The following is a 20,004-nucleotide window of genomic DNA, read 5'->3' as shown; positions in this document are numbered from 1 at the left end:
GGAAGCTGGGTGCAAGGGAACAATCTACATTTCCATATAATTATATGTTTAGGAACAAAGAACGCAGGCCACACTCACAGCATGGGGAGCTCTAACCTGGGAAGCGGTGACTCTGGAAAAGACTTGGCAGCCATGGTAATCAGCTGCCCATGAGCGCCCAGTGCGACGCTGGGGCCAAAAGGGCTAATGCCATCCTGGGATGTAGAAACAGGGCAAACTCCAGTTGCTAGAGAGGTTATTTTCCCTCTGTATTTGGCACTGGTGCGACCGCTGCTGGATCCTGTGTCCAGGTCCGGTGCCCACAATTCAAGGAGAATGTTGATAAATTGGAGAGGGGTCAGAGAAGAGCCACAAGAGTGATTGGAGGATTGGGAAACATGCCTGACAGTGAGAGACTCAAGGAGCTCAATCAGTTCAGCTTAATGAAGAGAAGGTTACAGGGTGACTTGCTCACAATCTGTAAGTACCTACATGGGGAGCAAATACTTGATAATGGGCTCTTCAGTCTAACAGACAAACGTCTAACATGATCCAATGATTGGCAGCTGAAGTTTGACAAATCTGCAGAGATTTCCTGGCCAATCACTAAACCCGCCAGGTAACACAGCCCCAGTGTATGTTTTACTCACCTTTATCTTCTCCACAAGGAGGGCTTTGCTGATAAAACCTTCCAGGTTTCTCTCTGGACTCCTAGTGAGGACAGCTCTGCTGAAGGTGCTGACGCAATCTAAGAACTTAAGTTTCTTGGCCTCGTATGCCCTGCAGAGATTAGACACAAACAGGAAGGTTAGCATGGAAAGGAGCTGCCCATGGGAGAGATGTCAGAAAGCTTCCCCCCAGAAGGCCATTCACCTGGCAACAGGAGTGACTATCTGGGGAGGGCAGGGCAGCTCTGTGTGAAACCGGACCCAAGAGGGAGCAGATCTCACCGGGTAGGTCTCCAAAGAGGAAGTGCAACATGGGGGCTAAGCAGCCAGTCTTACTGGGGGCTTAATAGTGTGGGAGGAACGTGTGGGTGTGACACCCTTGTTAACCAGGAACTCAGATCTTGCCTATGGCTAACTGGATGTACTCTAGGTTCCACACATCAGAGTCCCCACCCAGCAGACTCCCTCCCCCAAACCGCATCTATCAACAGAGAGAAAACTAAGGACAAGATTAACTATAAAGCAAACTGGTTTATTAAACAGTGACTCAAACAGGAAATAGTAACTTATAGGACCCCCCAGCAAAACAATACACAAAGGGCATACAGGTACAGGTTGGCACAACAAACTGACATAAAGTCAAGGTCCCAAACCTATAAGGACAACGGGGAATTTGCTACAGGTAAGGTACAGAGGTACACAACATACTATACCAGGTTCAGAGAAATGGCCACAACAGAGGACATCAAGGATGGAATGCATCAGGACAGCAAGGTGAGGACACAGGAGTTCAGGATACAGGTAAGCTAGGAATCAATCAGGAACTGATAGGTGGAACTATGGAGTTTGGCTCTTCTTCTTTGGTCTTCTGTAGATCTCTCCAAGTCTTGTCTAGGACACGTACTGCGCTGCCTCCAGGAAGGACAGCCTCTCCTCTCGGGTGCAGCAGTCTTTTATGCTCTGCTGTTACTAGGCAGAACACAGGCCATGTGACCCTTGCTCTTTCCTGCCTTAGAAAGAAAAAGGCGGCAATTGTCTCAAGAAGAAGGTCACCGACATGGTGAACAAACAACAACTCCTTACAAACAAAATGGCGAAGTGCCTAAACACAATGAAACTTGTCATTTTTCCCCTACACCCAAGCACCCTAATATTCGCCACTGTCATGTCATTAGGATATGTTTTGTACAAAGTATGTACGGCATCATTCTAAAAGTCTTTATCTGCTAGACATTAATGACTCATTGGATTGTATGTGCAATCATTGTATGTGAAGTTATGAAGTTCAGCTACGTCTGTGTTCCTGAAACACGTTGTGAGGTTCAAAACAGCCTTTCAGGTACAACAGTAAAAAAGCCAAACAATGGCTTATAGAGGAAATGCACACAAGCAGCAGGGTTACGCCAGGCAATAGAAACCGCTGGGTACTGATGTGCCAGGTACAGGGGGCGAGGTGCAGCCAGGGAGGAGATGGGGAAGGCAGGAGCGCTAAAGTGGGGCTGAGCAGGCAGGTGCTGAGGAGCTGCGGCCAGCTGGCCAGCAGAGAGGAGGAGCAGCACCCGGCTCTGGAGGACCAAGCTGCAGCTCCACACAGGGCGCTGCCAGCCAGTTGCCTGCCAGGCTCTGAAGTGGCACTTTGTGATCTGGCGCGGGTGGGAGCTAGCTCCCCACATCGGAACGCTCCACAGTGCCGGCAGATTCAGATCCAAACCCGGCTCTGGCTCCCAATTCACAGCTGGCGCTTCCCCCAGATCTGGAGCGGCAGAGACTCCAGCACTCAGTGGAAGAGGCCAACAATGCCAGCTCCTGGGGTGGGCTTCCCCCCAAGACAATCTCATGCTGGGAAGGGAGATCCCCAGAGCCGGCAGCTCCACCACTCACACTCCCAGCTGCCTGGGAATGAGCCAGGATCAGCGCTCGGGGTAGCGCGCAAAGCCCGGATCAGCACCCCCAGGCCTGCGAGGGACCCGCACCATCTGGGGGTGGTTGATTTCACAAGAGGGTGATTCCCACAACTCTCCAACTCCCTGACCTCTCATGCTTCTTCTCATTTGCCTTTCATCACCCCCACATGGCCCATGTTGGCCACCAGCTACCTCCTTGTCTGGACACTGACCTGGCCCAATCATGGCAGTGGCTGAGCACATGAGTGTTATATTTAGCCTCTCAACCCAAACACGGAGCAGGGACCTGCTCTCCCTAGTTTGCAGAGACCAAGGCCTGGTCTACACTACGGGTTTAGGTCGACTTTAGCAGCGTTAAACCGAATTAAGCCTGGACACGTCCACACAACGAAGCCCTTTCTTTCGACTTAAAGGGCCCTTTAAACTGGTTTCTTTACACCACCTCCGACGAGGGGATTAGCGATAAAACCGGCCTTTGCGGGTCGGAATTGGGGTAGTGTGGACGGAATTCGATGTTATTGGCCTCCGGGAGCTATCCCACAGTGCTTCATTGTGACCGCTCTGGACAGCGCTCTCAACTCAGATGCACTGACCAGGTAGACAGGAAAAGACCCGCGAAGGTTTGAATTTCATTTCCTGTTTGCCCAGCGTGGAGAGCACAGGTGACCACGCAGAGCTCATCAGCACAGGTAACCGTGATGGAGTCCTCCCAGGATCGCAAAAGAGCTCCAGCATGGACCGAACGGGAGGTACGAGATCTGCTCGCCATATGGGGAGATGAAGCAGTGATAGCTGAACTCCGTAGCAGTAAAAGAAATGGAAAAGTATTAGAAAAGATCTCCAAAAGGAGATCTCATGGCCATGAAGGACCGAGGCCATAACAGGGACACACAGCAGTGCCGCGTGAAAATTAAGGAGCTACGGCAAGCCTACCACAAAGCCAGAGAAGCAAACGGAAGGTCCGGGGCAGAGCCGCAAACTTGCCGCTACTACGCGGAGCTGCATGCGATCCTAGGGGGTGCAGCCACCACTACCCCAACCGTGTGCTATGACTCTCTCACTGGAGAAACACACAGGGAAGACGGTTCGGGGAATGAGGAAGATGACGATGGAGGTACTGTAGGTAGCTCACAGCAGCAAGGAAGCGGAGAAACCGGTTTCCCCCACAGCCAGGATATGTTTGTGACCCTGGACCTGGAACCAGTAACCCCCGAACTCACCCAAGACCCTCAGGGCACACAGGAGACCTCTGGTGAGTGTAACTTTGTAAATATTTGTAAACATTACAAAAAAAAAGCAAGCGTGTTTAATGATTACTTTGCCCTGGCAATCGCGGCCAGTACATCTACTGGAAAAGTCTGTTAACGTGTATGGGGATGGAGCGGAAATCCTCCAGGGACATCTCCAGAAAGCTTTCCTGGTTGAAATGGGGTGATTTTATTAAGGGGACATTCAGAGGCGCCCGTTCCTGCTCTTCTGACCAGAAATGTTCCCCGCTGTTAACCACGCGGTGGGGGGAGGGGTGAAGTGATCATCCCAGAGAATCGTGTGTGTGTGGGCGGGGGGGGTTACTTGTGTTTGTGCCGCATGTTAACCGGGAAACCGCAGCCCCCTCCTTTTACATTGAAACCCCATTTTAAATGGACAACCCAATTCATCCTTGATATGGGAAATGCGCTGCTGTTTGCAACCTTTCCCACATGTTAAGAAGGTTAAAAAAGCCAAAACACTGTGGCCTACCATGGCTGCCTGCAAGCCGAAATATGCGACCTTGTAATGAAAGAGTGTACCCATTGTTCTCTAAAATGTGTCTTTTTTAACCACCTCTCCCTTCTCCTCCGCCAGCTGCAAATGTTTCTCCTTCGCAGAGGCTCGTGAACATTAGAAAGAGAAAACGTAGGACGAGGGACGAGATGTTCACGGAGCTGCAGATGTCCGCCCAGGCTGACAGAGCACAGCAGAATGCGTGGAGGCAGTCAATGTCGGAGATGAGAAAAGCCCAATATGAACGAGAGGAGAGGTGGCGGGCTGAATCGCGGGAAGAACAGAGCAAGTGGCAGGCTGAAGACGATAGGTGGCGTCAGCTTGCAGACAGACGGCAAGAGGCAATGCTCCGTCTGCTGGAGCATCAAACTGATATGCTCGAGCGTATGGTTGAGTTGCAGGAAAGGCAGCAGGAGCAGAGACCGCCGCTACAGCCCCTGTGTAACCAACAGCCCTCCTCCCCAAGTTCCATAGCCTCCTCACCAAGACGCCCAAGAACACGGTGGGGGGGCCTCCGTCCACCCAGTCACTCCACCCCAGATGATCGCCCAAGCATCAGAAGGCTGGCCTTCAATAAGAGTTAAAGTTTTAAAATGCAGTGTGTCCTTTTCCATCCCTCCTCCCCCACCCATCCCAGGCTACCTTGGCAATTATCCCCCTACCTCTGTAAGGAACTAATAAAGAATGCATGAATGTGAAAAAACAATGACTTTATTGCCTCTGCAAGCGGGAGGGGAGGGTGGGGTGGGGTGGTTGGTTTACAGGGAAGTAGAGTGAACCAGGTCGGGGGGGGGGTTGGAGGGTTCATCAAGGAGAAACAAACAGAAGTTTCACACAGTAGCCTGGCCAGTCACAAAACTCGTTTTCAAAGCTTCTCTGATGCGCACCGCGCCCTGCTGTGCTCCTCTAACTGCCCTGGTGTCTGGCTGCGCGTAATCAGCGGCCAGGCGAGTTGCCTCAACCTCCCACCCCGCCATAAATGTCTCCCCCTTACTCTCACAGATATTGTGGAGCGCACAGCAAGCAGCAATAACAATGGGGATATTCTTTTCGCTGAGGTCTGAGCGAGTCAGTAAGCTGCGCCAGCGCGCTTTTAAACGTCCAAATGCACATTCCACCACCATTCGGCACTTGCTCAGCCTGTAGTTGAACAGGTCCTGACTCCTGTCCAGGCTGCCTGTGTACGGCTTCATGAGCCATGGCATTAAGGGGTAGGCTGGGTCCCCAAGGATCACGATAGGCATTTCAACATCCCCAATGGTCACTTTCTGGTCCGGGAAGAAAGTCCCTTCCTCCAGCTTTCGAAACAGAGCAGAGTTCCTGAAGACGCGAGCATCATGTACCTTTCCCGGCCATCCCACGTTGATGTTGGTGAAACGTCCCTTGTGATCCACCAGGGCTTGCAGCAGCATTGAAAAGTACCCCTTGCGGTTTACGTAGTCGGTGGCTTGGTGCTCCGGTGACAAGATAGGGATATGGGTTCCGTCTATGGCCCCGCCACAGTTTGGGAATCCCATTTCAGCAAAACCATCCACTATTGACTGCACGTTTCCCAGAGTCACTACCCTTGCTATCACCAGGTCTTTCATTGCCCTGGCAAATTGGATCACAGCAGCCCCCACCGTAGATTTGCCCACTCCAAATTGATTCCCGACTGACCGGTAGCTGTCTGGCGTTGCAAGCTTCCACAGGGCTATCGCCACTCGCTTCTCAACTGTGAGGGCTGCTCTCATCTTGGTATCCTGGCGTTTCAGGGCAGGGGAAAGCAAGTCACAAAGTTCCATGAAAGTGCCCTTACGCATGCGAAAGTTTCGCAGCCACTGGGAATCGTCCCATACCTGCAGCACGATGCGATCCCACCAGTCTGTGCTTGTTTCCCGGGCCCAGAATCGGCGTTCCACGGCATCAACCTGCCCCAGTGACACTATGATTTCCACATTGCTGGGGCCTGTGCCTTGTGAGAGGTCTATGTCCTCATCACTCTCGTCGCTGCGCTGCAATCACCTCCTCGCCTGGTCCGGGTTTCGCCTTGGCATGTCCTGGCTCTGCATATACTCCAGGACAATGCGCGTGGTGTTCATAGTGCTCATAATTGCCGCGGTGATCTGAGCGGGCTCCATGATCCCAGTGCTAGCTATGGCGCCTGGTCAGAAAAAAGGCGCGAAAGTAGTATCTGATGGACCAGGAGAAGGAGGGAGGGAGGGAGGGCCGAGTGACGACATGGCGTACAGGTACAGGAACAGGGAGAAACACAAACAACTGTCACACAGAATGGTCCCCCCAAAGATTAAACTGGAAACCCTGGGCTTAGCAGGCCGTTGATTTCACGGAGGAAGGGGAAGCAAATGAACACAGAACAAATCTATTTTTTACATCTTAAGGTGGCAGCCGACGGTGCAGCATGAGTGATAGCCTCTCCAGTATGATGACGATGGGTACCAATCATAATATACCATCATCTGCAAAAAGGCAAGGGGCTGCTGCTGTGTAGCAATGCAGCCCCACATCTGCCAGCCCCACATCCGCCAGCACCCAGCATCGCCCTCGGCCTCTTCTGGGTGCTTAGCAGACAATACTGGGCAATTGGCAGAAAATAGTATATTACGACTGGTAACCATCATCATCGAAACAGTAGCATGTCTGCCCAGGTGGCCATGATTGACAGCCACACCAGTACGACGATGATGGATACCAGTCACAATATACCATCTCCTGGCAAGGGGCTGGTGCAATGCAGCCCTACAGCTGCCAGCCCCATGACTATCACTCATGCTACACCGTCTACCGCCAAAAGGCAGTTAGCAGCTGCTGCTGTGTAGCAATGCAGTCCCACGTCTGCCGGCACCCAGAGGACATATGGTGACGGTGAGCTCAGCTGAGCTGAGCGGGCTCCATGCTTGCCGTGGTATGTTGTCTGCACAGGTAACCCAGGTAAAAAGGCGCGAATCTATTGTCTGCCGTTGCTGTGACGAGGGGGGAGGGGCCTGACGACATGTACCCAGAACCGCCCGCGACACTGTTTTGCATCATCCGGGCATTGGGATCTCAACCCAGAATTCAAAGAAAAGGCGCGAAAGGCGCTTCTCGGCTCTATGAGCTGTGACGCAAACGTAGTATCTGACGGACTAGGGGAAGGAGGGAGGGCGGGCCGAGTGATGACATGGTGTACAGGTACAGGGAATTAAAATCAAGAAAGGTGGCTGTGCATCAGGGAGAAACACAAACAACTGTCACACAGAATGGTCCCCCCAAAGATTAAACTGAAAACCCTGGGCTTAGCAGGCCGTTGATTTGACGGAGGGAGGGGGAAGCAAATGAATACAGAGCAAATCTATTTTTTACATCTTAAGACGACGGTGCAGCGTGACTGATAGCCCTCGGCATCTTTCTGGGTGCTTGGCAGCAAATACGGGGCGGTGTATGACGATGGTCTTCAGGCCTATTGCACAATCGGCTGCTCAGGGAAGACTCTGTTAACGTACGATGACCCGACTTGTAATAGGATGGCTAACAGTCGTAATACACCATTTACTGCCAAAAGGCAAGCCCCACGGCTGCCAGCACCCAGATCGCCGATGAAGGCTACCAGTCTACTGCACCGTCTACCGCCAAAAGGCAGTTAGCAGCTGCTGCTGTGTAGCAATGCAGTCCCACGTCTGCCGGCACCCAGAGGACATATGGTGACGGTGAGCTCAGCTGAGCTGAGCGGGCTCCATGTTGTCTGCACAGGTAACCCAGGTAACCCAGGTAAAAAGGCGCGAATCTATTGTCTGCTGTTGCTGTGACGGGGGAGGGAGGGGCCTGACGACATGTACCCAGAACCGCCCGCGACACTGTTTTGCATCATCCGGGCATTGGGATCTCAACCCAGAATTTCAAGGGGCGGCAGAGACTGCGGGAACTGTGGGATAGCTGTGGGATAGCTACCCATAGTGCAATGCTCCGGAAGTCGACGCTAGCCTCGTACTGTGGACGCGGTCCGCCGACTAGAGCACCTAGAGCATTTTATTGTGTGGACACACACAATCGGCTGTATACAACCGATTTCAATAAAACCGGCTTCTATAAATTCGAACTAATTTCGTAGTGTAGACATACCCCCAGAGCGACAGGGACTCACCTGATCTCACACAGAAGACTTACAGCAGAGCTGGAAACTGAACACAGCTCTCCTGAGTCCCAACCCAATGCCTCATCTACCAGCCTGTGCCACCTTCCCGTGCCTTGCCACCAGCCCCGCCAAACCCTCCTCCTCGTCTCCGTCCCCGCCGGACTTGACTGGGGCTCGTCTAGTCCCAGCTCCTGCTGACCACAGGCCAGAGCCCCTCCCCGCGTCCATGCAGCTGGAGCCAGGGGGTCTCCGGATCCCCGAGTGGGAGAATCAGTTCCATCCCTGCTACTCCTCCTTGTGACAGCGCAGAACGGGGGTTCCCGAACTCTCCCTACCCCCAGCTCCCAGCCCACGCGGGCAGCTGTTTGCACCTGCCCAGGCTGCCGGGTGCCTTGGCCGTGTGATGTAAAATGGCCCCATCTCTGCTTCCCCTCCCACTGCAGCAACGACACGGAAGCTGCTTTCATAGCACCCCCCCCCCCCCCGCCCAACTCAGCCTCCCGCCCTGCTAGCCCCTCAGTGCCATGGCAGCCCCAGGAGATGATTGCTGCGGGAGTCTCGGCCCAGGGGGAGGCAGTGACTCCTAGAAGCAGGGAGAGCAGCAGCACCAGAGATCAGGGAGGTCTGGCAATGCCAGTGGCTGGCTGGGGTCTGACAGCCCAGGCACCCAGAGCAGAGTGTCAAAGGCCAAACCCCTCTCACCACCAGTTCTGTAGCTCCCCCTTGCTTTTGGTCTGTCTTAGGCACCATCCTGGCCCTCATCCCCCTGGCATCCGAGCACAGCCCAACCTCGATTGCATTTATTCTAACTGCTCCCTGTGGGGCAGGGCCTGGCTGCTGCCCCCACTGTACAGACAGGGAACTGCGGCTCAGAGGGAATAAGGGACTTGCCCGAGGCCACACAGAGCATCTGTGGAAGAGCTGGGAAATGACCCTGGGCACCTTCTCTTCCAACCTCCTGTCCCCCTTTGTCCCTGGTTCAGTGTGAGCTGTGAGAGCTCTCTGGGGCAAAGGAGCTGGCTGGTGCCCAGATGGAACTACATTGCCTATTGCACATATCTCGCTTTTCCCGAACATTGAAAATTCTGCTAAAACCATACCAGGGCCCGCCAGGATCCCTGCAGCTGGTCAGTGCTAAGTTGTGAACTGTGCTAAGTAGGGAAGACAAAATAGATCTTCCATCACTAGCGCAGCTCTGTGTTACTGGGGACTCACTGCTGGCTCAACCCAACCAGCCCTCCTCACACGGAGCCTGTAAATCCTCCAGCCCTGCTGTTCTCCTTTGCATTTCAGCAGTGCCCAGAGGTCTCAGTCCCGGATCAGGGCCCCGCGGTGCTAGACATTGTACAGACACAGAACACAAAAACAATTCTCGCCCAGGGAGCTTACGGGCTCAGCAGTGGACGGCAACAGTGTATCTGAAGGTGCAGAGAGGCGCCCACCCCTTATAGCCCATGGATATAAAGGCTGTTTATTCACTTCCAGGAGAAGCAAGTTCCTCGCCGGATGGGCTGAAATTAGGGCTTGTGTCTTTGCTGGTAGAGTGTGTTTTTTATCAGACAAGCCTGTTGTGATAATGAGGGGCGGGGGTGGGAGCTCCCTTTGATGGACACCCAGCCAGCCAGTTAGCTGTAAAATCCCTCTTGGTCTGTTCTCTATTTGCTTTACCTGTAAAGGGTTAAAAAGTCCCCCAGGTAAAGAAAAAAAAAGTGGGCATCTGACCAAAAGAGCCAATGGGAAGGCTAGATTTTTTTTAAATTGGGAAAGAAACTTTCCCTTTATCTGTTGTTCTCTGGGCTGGGTGTCTGGGCTTGATCTGGGCCTGTCTTCTCTGTGGCGAGCTGCTTTGGGAAGACTGGGTTCTCTAGGGTTTCAGTGCCTGACCTCAGCCTCATGCACAGGGCTGCCCTACTCTAGCCTAACTATTTCCTTGTCACAAATATAGAAAAGAAAAAAAATGGCTTGTTGGACTCCCTGGCTTTGCAGGGTGATCCCTTTGTGGGCCTGTTCCCCCTCAGGCGGCAAAGAAAAGAAAGAGAAAAAAAACTCCCTGGCTTTCAAGCAGCCAAAAGGAAAAATGTGTCCTTTTAAAATCCTGAGGTCTGTGCCTCTGGTTCAAAACTATCCCACTGCTCTGCCACCATGTCAAGGCTGAATCCCCACTCTGGCACTCCGAGTGCAGAAGGTGGGAGCCCACAAGGATTTTAAAAATGAATACTGGCCACTCCAGGCTTGTATTAAACTCCCAAGGTTACAGCTTTTCTCTGATCTTGGCTTGGTAAACGCTGCAACCACGCAAATGCAAAAACACCCCTTTGAACCCAGGGAGGAAGACTTGGGAATTCCTTCCTGTGGGGTACCGTCAAGCCCTTTCATCCACCCCATGGGGAAGAGCTGAGAAAGAAAACAAAGGAAATCAGCTGTGGCTATCAGCCAATCAAACAACTTGCACAAACCTCCTAGGACACCAAAAATCCAATCCTGTGCTTAAAAAAGGTAAATTTTATTAAAAACAAAAAGGAAAAATTACATCTGGAACTTAGGCTTTTGCTAGATTTTAAAAGAGCAATTCCAAAAATTAAGCTTCCAAACTAGCTTTCTTGGGGGTTTAGCTTAAAGATTACAAGCAAACAAAAGCATCAGGGGTTAGCACAGAGGAGATCCACAAGCCAAAATAAGAAATAAACCTGATTGTGTCTAACTAAACATTCCCTATCCCGATATTTTCTTCTAGGTATGGAAGATATTTTTTCATACCTGGTTCAAACCTTACATAGCATTTTGCTTATAGTATTGCTGTTCGTGTCCCTCCAGCCCAGAGAACAACAGATAAAGGGAAACTTTCTTTCCCAATTTAAAAAAAAATCTAGCCTTCCCATTGGCTCTTTTGGCCAGGTGCCCACTTTTTTTCTTTCTTTCCTGGCATAGGTACCAACTTCTGCTGGCTCCGGTGGGTGCTCAACCCCCCCTCTGGCCCCAGCCCCGCCCCGACTCCACCCCTGCCCCAAAGTCCCCACCCCAACTCCGCCCCCTCCCTGCTCCTATTCCAACCCCTTCCCCAAATTCCCGCCCTGGCCCCGCCTCTTCCCCTCCTCCTCCCCTGACTGCACTGCATTCCCGCTCCTCCCGACTCCCTCCCAGAGCTTGTTATGCCACAAAACAGCTGGTTTGCAGCGGGAAGTGCTGGGAGAAGAAGCGGGGGACACAGCGCTCTCAGGGGAGGAGGTGGAGGTGAGGTGAGCTGGGGAGGGGGGGCAGGGCGGGGAGCTTGGCTGCTGGTTGGTGCAGAGCACCCACTAATTTTTCCCCATGGGAAACATAGTCGGCACCTATGTTTCCTGGGGGAACTTTTTAACCCTTTACAGGTAAAGCAAGTAGAGAACAGCCACCAAGAGGGATTTTACAGCTAATTGGTTAGCTGGGTGTCCATCAAAGGGAGCTACCCCCCTCTCCCTTCATTATCACACCTGTATTTGCAAGCAGCAGCAAATGTGCCTCGCGGGAGTGCAGACCCATGGGTGAGCGCGTAGCTAATGGAGCTCTGCGTGGCAATGGGCCCGGCTTACCCCACTCCCACGCCAGCTGCCGATCAGTGTCCCCTGCCACTCGGTCACGGATCCAGCAGCGTCCACTGCTGAGCCCATAAGCTCCCTGGGCAAGAATTGTTTTTGTGTTCTGTGTCTCCACAACATGGGCCTGGAGACTCTCAGCGACAGTGCACAAGGGTTAGCACCAGACTCCCCCCTCGTCCTGTCAGGGCGCTTGATGGGGAAGCTGTGTTGGCCAAAGCCCCTGCCGTCCTGTTGGGCCGTGCAAAGGGGGAAGCCCAGTGTGTTTGTGCCCTGGCCTGCCAGAGCGTGGCAGTGGGAGAGGGTGATTGGGTGGGGCTGGCCCAGGGCCCTGCTGAATTGTGCTCAGGTGTACGGGGTCCCAGTGCTACAGAGCTGTGTGCCAGGGGCCAGCTTTGTGTGGGTTTCGTGGCTCATCTCTTCAAGGTCTGTGTGGCAGCAGCTGCTGCAGAGCATCCCAGGCCTGATTCCCTCCATGCTGGGTCTCCTGAATGGCCCCTGCCCTGGGGGGCTCCATTCCTCACCCAATGTCTCCTGCTGACTCTCCAGCAGCTGCACGACAGGTGTCCTAACGCAGCCCTAGCCCTCCCCAGAGCTCAGGGGGACTGTCCTGGCATCGGACTGTCCTGGTAAATAGAACAATGGCTCCTGGCAACCTCAGCTGAGGCCCGGCTCTTGTTCATATTAACTTTGTGACTCTCTTTCCCTTTTGAGTCTAGATTGCCCCTCAAGGTCCCCATGCAAGGTGGAAGTGACAGAGAAGACGAGGAAAAGGCTTTTGGAGAGAGAGCAGCTGTCCCAGCAGTACCTCCCCCAGCAGCAGCTGTAAGTGCACAGGAAACAGAGCTTCATCTGGAGCAAAGGAGCTCCCTCCTCCCTCGCAGTGAGAAGGTGGGGATTGAGTTGGTGAGGCTCATCAGCAGTGGCCAAATGTGGCTCATACTCATGGCCCCACTGGACCCGCTGCTGTTCCATACGGTTCCACATTCCAAACCTCACATTCTTCAGAATCATTGAAGCAAATTTCCTGAGTTACTGTAAGGGGGCAAGTGGGTTAGTTCAAAACCCAACCCTCTACTCCCTTATTTCCTTCCACATCTCCCAGCACCTTGTCATCATCTTGCATGTCTGTAAGGCATCTCATCCCAAAGTGCTTCATGGGCTGTATCCACAGGGATTGCTTCTCACCTCTGGGTTAGAACACACCAGCTGCTTAACAGGACACAACAAGTCTTCACGACCATTTAGGACAGGAAGTGAAGCAGAATCTCATATCCATTTGGAACTGCATGGTGGATTTAGGGAGGCCAAGTGGAATTACCAGAGTTAGTCATTTGTGCCAGGATACAGGCAACCAAACTCCTAATAATTTACAAAAAGTGCTAAGGGAACTTTGATGCCCAGGAGCGGCTCAGACTCTGAATTTTGAAGTCTTGCAGTTCAGCTGTCGACTCTTCCAAGACTTCCTTCGCCAGAGTGATGCAGGAAAGGCTGTGGATACTCTTCTTCCTGGGCCTGTTTCTCCATGTAATGCATCTCAGTCTGGAGGTGAATTATCTCTGCTCAGGAGCGCTGCAGTCATGTCTGTGGGGTGTTTCAGCAACACCCTGGCACCCCCATATTCACCACTGTCATATAATTATGATGTGTTTTGTACAAAGTTTGCCTTGGGAGGTATCGTTCTAAAAGTCTGGATCTGTTCACATTAATATCCTGTTGGACTGTATGTGCAGTCATTGTGTATGAAGTTTTGCTGTGTGTGTGTTACTGAAAGATGTTGTGAGGTTGGAAACACCCACCACTGGCCTTTCAGGTACAACAATGAAGAAGCTAGACAGTGCTAATGGCCCATCAGCAAAGACAGTGGACCATGAAAGAGCGTATCCTCATCTCTGGACACTTTAGTCAGCCTATGGACAATGACTCATCAGGAGCAGACAAGGGTTGGTGACCAAATCAGATGATACTGAACTCCATTTTGGTACCTATATTTTTCCACAAATTGAGCTGGGAACAAAGGGGTTCCCTCCCTATGGAAGAAACTATATAAGGGGGAAGTGACATCACTGCAGGGCCCCTCTCCCCACACAAGAGAACACCTGGAAACACCTGAGGAACAAAGACTGAACTGGGTGAAGTGCAGGTCCCAAGCTAAAGGATTTCTAGCCTGTGTATGGAAGCCTGATGGACTGTTTGTACTGTCTAACAGTGTGAGATACAGCTTGATTCAAATGCTATCTAGTCTATATGACTTAGACTGCGATTTTGTTTATTTCTTAGGTAACTATCTTTGATCTGTTTGCTATTACTTATAATCACTTACAATCTATCTATTTGTCGTTAATAAATCTGTTTTATGTGTCTTACCTAAAACAGTGCGGTTTGAGTGAAGTGTTTGGGAAAAATCTCAGCTCAGTTAACAAAGGTTTTGTGCATATTCCTCTCCACATTGAGGGAGGGGCAAACTGGGTAATTGTAATTCATTCACACTGGGCAGGCTTTTGACCAGGGCAGGACAGTTCAGCAATGGGGAAGCTGGGGGTATTTTGGCTGGTATTTGGCTCTATTCTTGGTTCATGCAATGGCTGGCCAGAACATCCATGAACAGAGCTGGGTGTGGGCCCTGCCTGTGGATGTTGGTGTGAGGGCAAGCTTGGACTGTCACAAGGTCACAGTGCTCGAGGAAACCCAGATTGGTGAGACAGAGGAGTTAGCTGTACCTCAGTTCCAGGTAGCACCTCGGGGGGGACCTGTCACAGTTTCCTTTTTTGTGTTTAGGGGACAGTCACATGTCCATGGCTTGGATCCTGTGGCTGAGACAGCGATCAGACAGTTGACTGAAACGAATAACAAACCTGCAAAGAAGACCCCTACAAAACGCAGCACAGTGATCATCTCGGGAGTTTCCAAGGTGACTGGTGATGGGGGAGCTCTCCCCCAAACTTGTGGGCTGCTAGTGGTTAATACGGGTATGGGTGTCATGATGCTTGGTCCTGCCAGGGACCTCATATACGAAGGAATCTATTTGTGCTGAATAATTACGTGCAGTCATGTAGCATCACCCCACAAAGGATCTCAAAGCACATTGCCATCACTGAAATGCAGCTGCCTTTGGGGGGTTCAACAGGTCACAGCAGTAGGATAGGAAGTTAGTGAAGATGATGCAGTGTCCAGCTGACACGTCATGGAGAATTTAGAGAGGGGGGATGGGATTTTGCCAGATGCCCCTGGCTGGAGGACGGAGGAGGAGGGGGAGAACCATGTTGTGCTATGAGATCCATGCACTTAAGATACGTCTCGCCAAATAATGGCAACTATACAAACATACCGTCTCCTAGCACCACACTGGGGCATTGGCTCCTCTGAGGAGACAAAACTTGAAGGCCTGAGCATCGAAACATGGGTCTTCACTATGCTTAAGACCATGCACAAAGCCCATCCATCCTGAGCCTCAGGAGTCCCACCTGATGCCTCTCTCAGGGGGCAGTTTAGTGGCTGAAAGATAACTCTCCATCCTCCTCTCCATCCAGTCCCCAGAAGCTCATTTTCCTCTAGGTGGGAGAATGAGTAGGAATGGCTTGAGCTCTTTTTTAAGGAGGGGAGGAGAGGGACCAATGGAGACAAAGGTTACTTGTGAACTTGAACTCCTGGCTTTTTCCTGTTTGACCTTTGCACCCTCTTCAGGTACCAGTTGCCCAAGATGAAATGGCACCTGCTCTTGGTTATGCTGCATCTCTGGAGGCCACCGTGCTTGGGTACTCCGTGATGGCAGGCATGTGCGGCCACACTCAGAGCTCCACTGAGCCATCTCAGCGGCTGGAAGCATCATTCTCAGGACAGAGGGCTACTCGGGAGCTGGATGAGACAACACGCTCAGCCATCTCAGCAAGACCCTGAGGGGAGGATGTGGAATCTGAAACTGACTCCACAGGAGCCTGGAGACCAGGAGCTTAAAGGATCACAAAGGTGAGGGTGAATGAGCAATGTTCAGCAGGGCCTGGGGGATGACATCCTCCCTCTAGCGCCCAACATGTGGGTCACGTTAACTTCACTCGTGTTCTGTGATGCTGCTTTTCTGCTCTTCTAATGGGAGGGGGGAGAGGGTATGTGGGTGTGTTTGGAACGAGTAGTTGTGGCTACTTCCATAAGGGTTTTGGTTTGTTTTAAGGCAGTCACTTGTTGTGAACAAATACAGCTGAGCTGTGTTCCTGTAATTCACACTGCTAGCTTGGAGATCCTGAGTGACTGGGCACCACATTGAGTATGAAACTGGAGAACAATCGTCCCTTTCTTTAGAGGACCAGAGCTTTCTGTGCAGGCGTGGGTGTCGCGGGCTGGGGTAGTGGAGAGACCTGGGGGGCTGTATGTACTCTACAAGTGCTGAGCATTTGAGGCCCTAGTAGGCTGGAGGGGAATGGAGAAGGGAGATCCAATGAGCAGCAGCCAGGTTACACATGTCTGTCTGTCTGTCGGTCTTCCATGCATCAGTTCTGACCTATCTTACAAGTGTTCTCACTTTCTCTTCTCAGTTCCTAATGACATTGGGTAGCTGAGAGAATGGCCAGCCTGTGGCGGAGACCAAAAGAAGGCGCGGCCACCTGAGCCCATCCCTGGGGATGGAAACCAGACAGTGATCTGCAGAAATTTGCTTAAGGTAAGTATTGAAAGATGGCTGCCAAGCCTCTTGGCTGTGGAGAGAATTTATGTTAGCCTGGGGGGGTCCCTGAGGAAAGGCCTCTGCATCTAACTGGAGCTCGGCAAGCTTGGGGGAGCCCGTTGTGCCCTCTCAAGGAGATGTCAGCTGCTATGGAGTCATCCTGAGGTATGGTAACTTCCTGGAGAGCCACTTGCCTGTAACCAGAGATGTTCAGTCCTCATCTCTCTCCCTTCTACATCCCTGGGTGCAGGGCCGGCTCTAGGTTTTTTGCCGCCCCAAGCAAAAAAAATGTTGGCTGCCCCCCTCCCCCCCCCCCCGCCCCCCCAGCGCTGGGCTCTCTCTTCCCCCCCCCCCATCCGCACCCCCTGCTGCCCCAGCCCTGGGCTCCCCCCCACCAGTGCTGACTCCACCTGCTCCCCCCTCACCTCCAGCCAGTCCGGCGCTGGCAGGGTCGGGATAAGCAGCGGGGCTCCCGCGCCGCGCCTCAGCCCAGGGCAGGGTCACCCGGGGGGCGGGAATTTGCCCCAGGCCCCGAGCCCCACAGGGGCCCCGCAAGCCCTGGCCAAGAATCCCTTCCCTGGTTAGAGGCGCCTTTTTACTTACCTGGCGGCGGTCTGGGTCTTCGGCGGCACTTCGGTGGTGGGCCCCTCAGTGCTGCTGGAGACGTGGAGTGACTGAAGGACCTGCCGCCGCAGACTCGGAGCACCGCCCGGTGAGTATGTCCGCTCCCCCGCTTTGCCCCAGGCCCCCTGAATCCTCTGGGCGGCCCTGGCCCAGGGTCCCTCCAGCCGGGGCTCCCGCCTCCAGGACCAGCCGGGACCCGGGAGGACAGAGCCGGGGGACCGCCCCGGCAGGGGGCTGAGGAGCCAGAGCAGGGTAGCCCCAGAGGGAGCGGAGCCCCGGAGAGTGGGACGCGGGCCCCGCAAGGCAGCGCCCCACCCTCTATGGCCCTGCTGCTGCTGCTTCTGGCCACCCTGCCACAGTCCGTGGGCGACTCGGGCCGCTTCGCCTAGCCCCGGCTGCGGTGCTGGGGGGCGGCCGCCCTGCGGCACCTGCAGGCGGCTCCATGTGCCCCATGGGGCGGCCCCCAGCCCGAGTGTCTCCCACTCGGAGCCTGCCTGGCCCAGCCACAAGGTGCAGCGCTGCTCCCCCGCGGCGCGAACCGCAGCAGCCCCAGGGTGCCACACACACATGACATGCTGCTGCTGCCAGGGCCAGCTCTAGGCTTTTCTCTGGAAGCAAAAAAAAAAAAAAAAAAAAAAGGGTGTCCGGAATGCCGCCCTTGAACATGTGCCGCCCCAAGCACGTGCTTGGTTTGCTGGTGCCTAGAGCCGGCCCTGCCTGGGTGAGATTCTACTGACTGTGGCCTGCTTCAGAGGTCATCAGGGGGTGCCCAAGAGTAGGGCCTGGCCTGTGTCTCCAACCAGGGTGCATCACCAAGGGCCGGTGCAGGGTCCCGGGCTCTGTACAGCTCCCTGGACTGACCTGCTGCAGCCCAGGCTCCTGGGTCCTGCCCGCCATGGTCGCTGTTCCCCGGGGACTCTGCTGGCACCGGGTCCGGCCCCCGCACCCAGGCAGCTCTACGGGCTGCGAGCAGTTGAAGGGCGGCAGGGAGCTGAGGAGCAGTCACAGCCCCAAGCAGCAGGAGGACAAGACGGGGCAGCGCTGCAGCTGCCCACACCATGGCAGCAGCGAGCACAGCAGCTGCCCCTCCCGGCTCTGGCTTCTGGCCTCTGACCTGGGCAGGGGGCGGGGCCCCAGAGGGGAGGAGGCAGGGCTGATATTTACTGAGGAGCTGCAGGGGGTGGGGCCACAGAGAGCAGCCAGGACTCATGGCGGGTGGGGGGAGCAGGTGCCAGCATTTTCTGTCTACTTCAGCCCCCCACAGGGAAGAGGCTGGTGCTGCCCCTGCTGGCCACAGCTTGTCACTACTCCTCTCTGGGAAACACTCTTTGTGCATTACCCCGACTGGCCACCGGGTGTCACTGCTGCTCCGGGGGAAAGAGTCTGTGCATCACCCAAATGGCCACCAGGTGTCACTGCTGCTCTGGGGGAAAGAGTCTGTGCATCACCCCAAAAGGCCACTCGGTGTCACTGCTGCTCCAGGTCGGATACACTCTGTGCATTACCCCGACTGGCCACTAAGAGAAATAGCTGGTAAGGATGAGCACAGCCTGGTGCTTCCCTTTAGCTGGGTTTGGTTTCTAATAACAGGTTCCTACTTGTTCTGGGTGCAGGGGGAGAATTTCCCTATCGTGGGAGCAGCTGATCTCCCAGGGCAGGGAGGCGCACGTCCTGCTGAGCAGCAGCCTGGAACCGGGAAGGTAAATCCAGGTGCTGAGTTTGTCCTTCCTTTACGTCTTCTGTCCATGTGCTGGCCAACACGCGCTGTCTCTTTGCCTGGTCTTCTGCACCAGGGGTCCGGGGCCCCCGGGGCGAGGCCGTGAGCAGGTTTCCGGGGGGCCGCCAAGCAGGGCCAGTGTTAGACTTGCTGGGACCCAGGGCAGAAAGCTGAAGCCCCACTGTATGGGGCTGAAGCCCAGGGCTCCCAGCCCTGCCTCCTGGGGCTGAAGCCTGAACAACTTAGCTTTGTGGGGACCCCTGTGGTGTGGGGCCCTGGGCAGCTGCCCTGCTTGCTACACCCTAATGCTAGTCCTGGCTTTTATATGCAGAAAAACAGTTGTGGCACCGGCAGGCCGTGGAGTTTTTATAGCATGTTAGGGGGAGGAAAAAGTTGAGAACTCTGGCTTAGAGGCTATAGCTGATTTATAATCTGCTGTACAAGGTGCTGCCACGAGAGGGACACAAAGACTCGTCCTGAGTTAATGTGGGTTTCACCGACACTGAGCAGCTGTAGAAAGGGCCAGCGGGACTCTCAAGCGTCATTTTAAACTGAAAATTAGATGGATTGAACAAAGATGAGCCAGGGGCTGTGACCGGGGGAGACAGAGAGGACGGAAGTGAGAGCTGGAGGCGGAGTCCATCACGACTTGGCTGGCTGGCACCGGCTTGGCCAGGGTGGGCTATGGTTCACTCCTGCCCCTCTGCGAACCTCTGACCATTCAGACTCTGCAGCCAGGTGACTGATCAGTAGTTACCTTGTCTGGCTCCTGTGTCATGGAAAATACTCCCGGGAGCACTGGAGACAGGACACGTCTGCCTTGGCTGGGTTCGCTGCAGGGAGCCACAGAGAGATACAAGGCTTGCTGGTGCCAAAGGTCCAGTCCTGGCATTGTGGTGGCCACGGGCCTGCCCTGGCGGAACTGTGTGGGTCCTGGCCCACTGAAGGGGTCACTCCCAAGAGCCTGCTTGCGGGCCGGGACCTAGACCAGACGCTGCGACGCTCTGACAG

The 20,004-nt window shown here is 53.9% G+C and overlaps 1 pseudogene; it reads left to right on the top strand.

The window, feature by feature from the left end:
• The first annotated feature begins 1,373 nt into the window (after window positions 1-1,373).
• LOC117876584 lies at window positions 1,374-16,544 on the top strand (annotated as a pseudogene).
• The last annotated feature ends 3,460 nt before the right edge of the window (window positions 16,545-20,004 follow it).

This window comes from Trachemys scripta, chromosome 4 (genome assembly GCF_013100865.1).
Source record: "Trachemys scripta elegans isolate TJP31775 chromosome 4, CAS_Tse_1.0, whole genome shotgun sequence".
Classification (NCBI taxonomy): domain Eukaryota; kingdom Metazoa; phylum Chordata; order Testudines; family Emydidae; genus Trachemys; species Trachemys scripta.
This window is presented reverse-complemented; position numbering and strand designations above follow the sequence as displayed.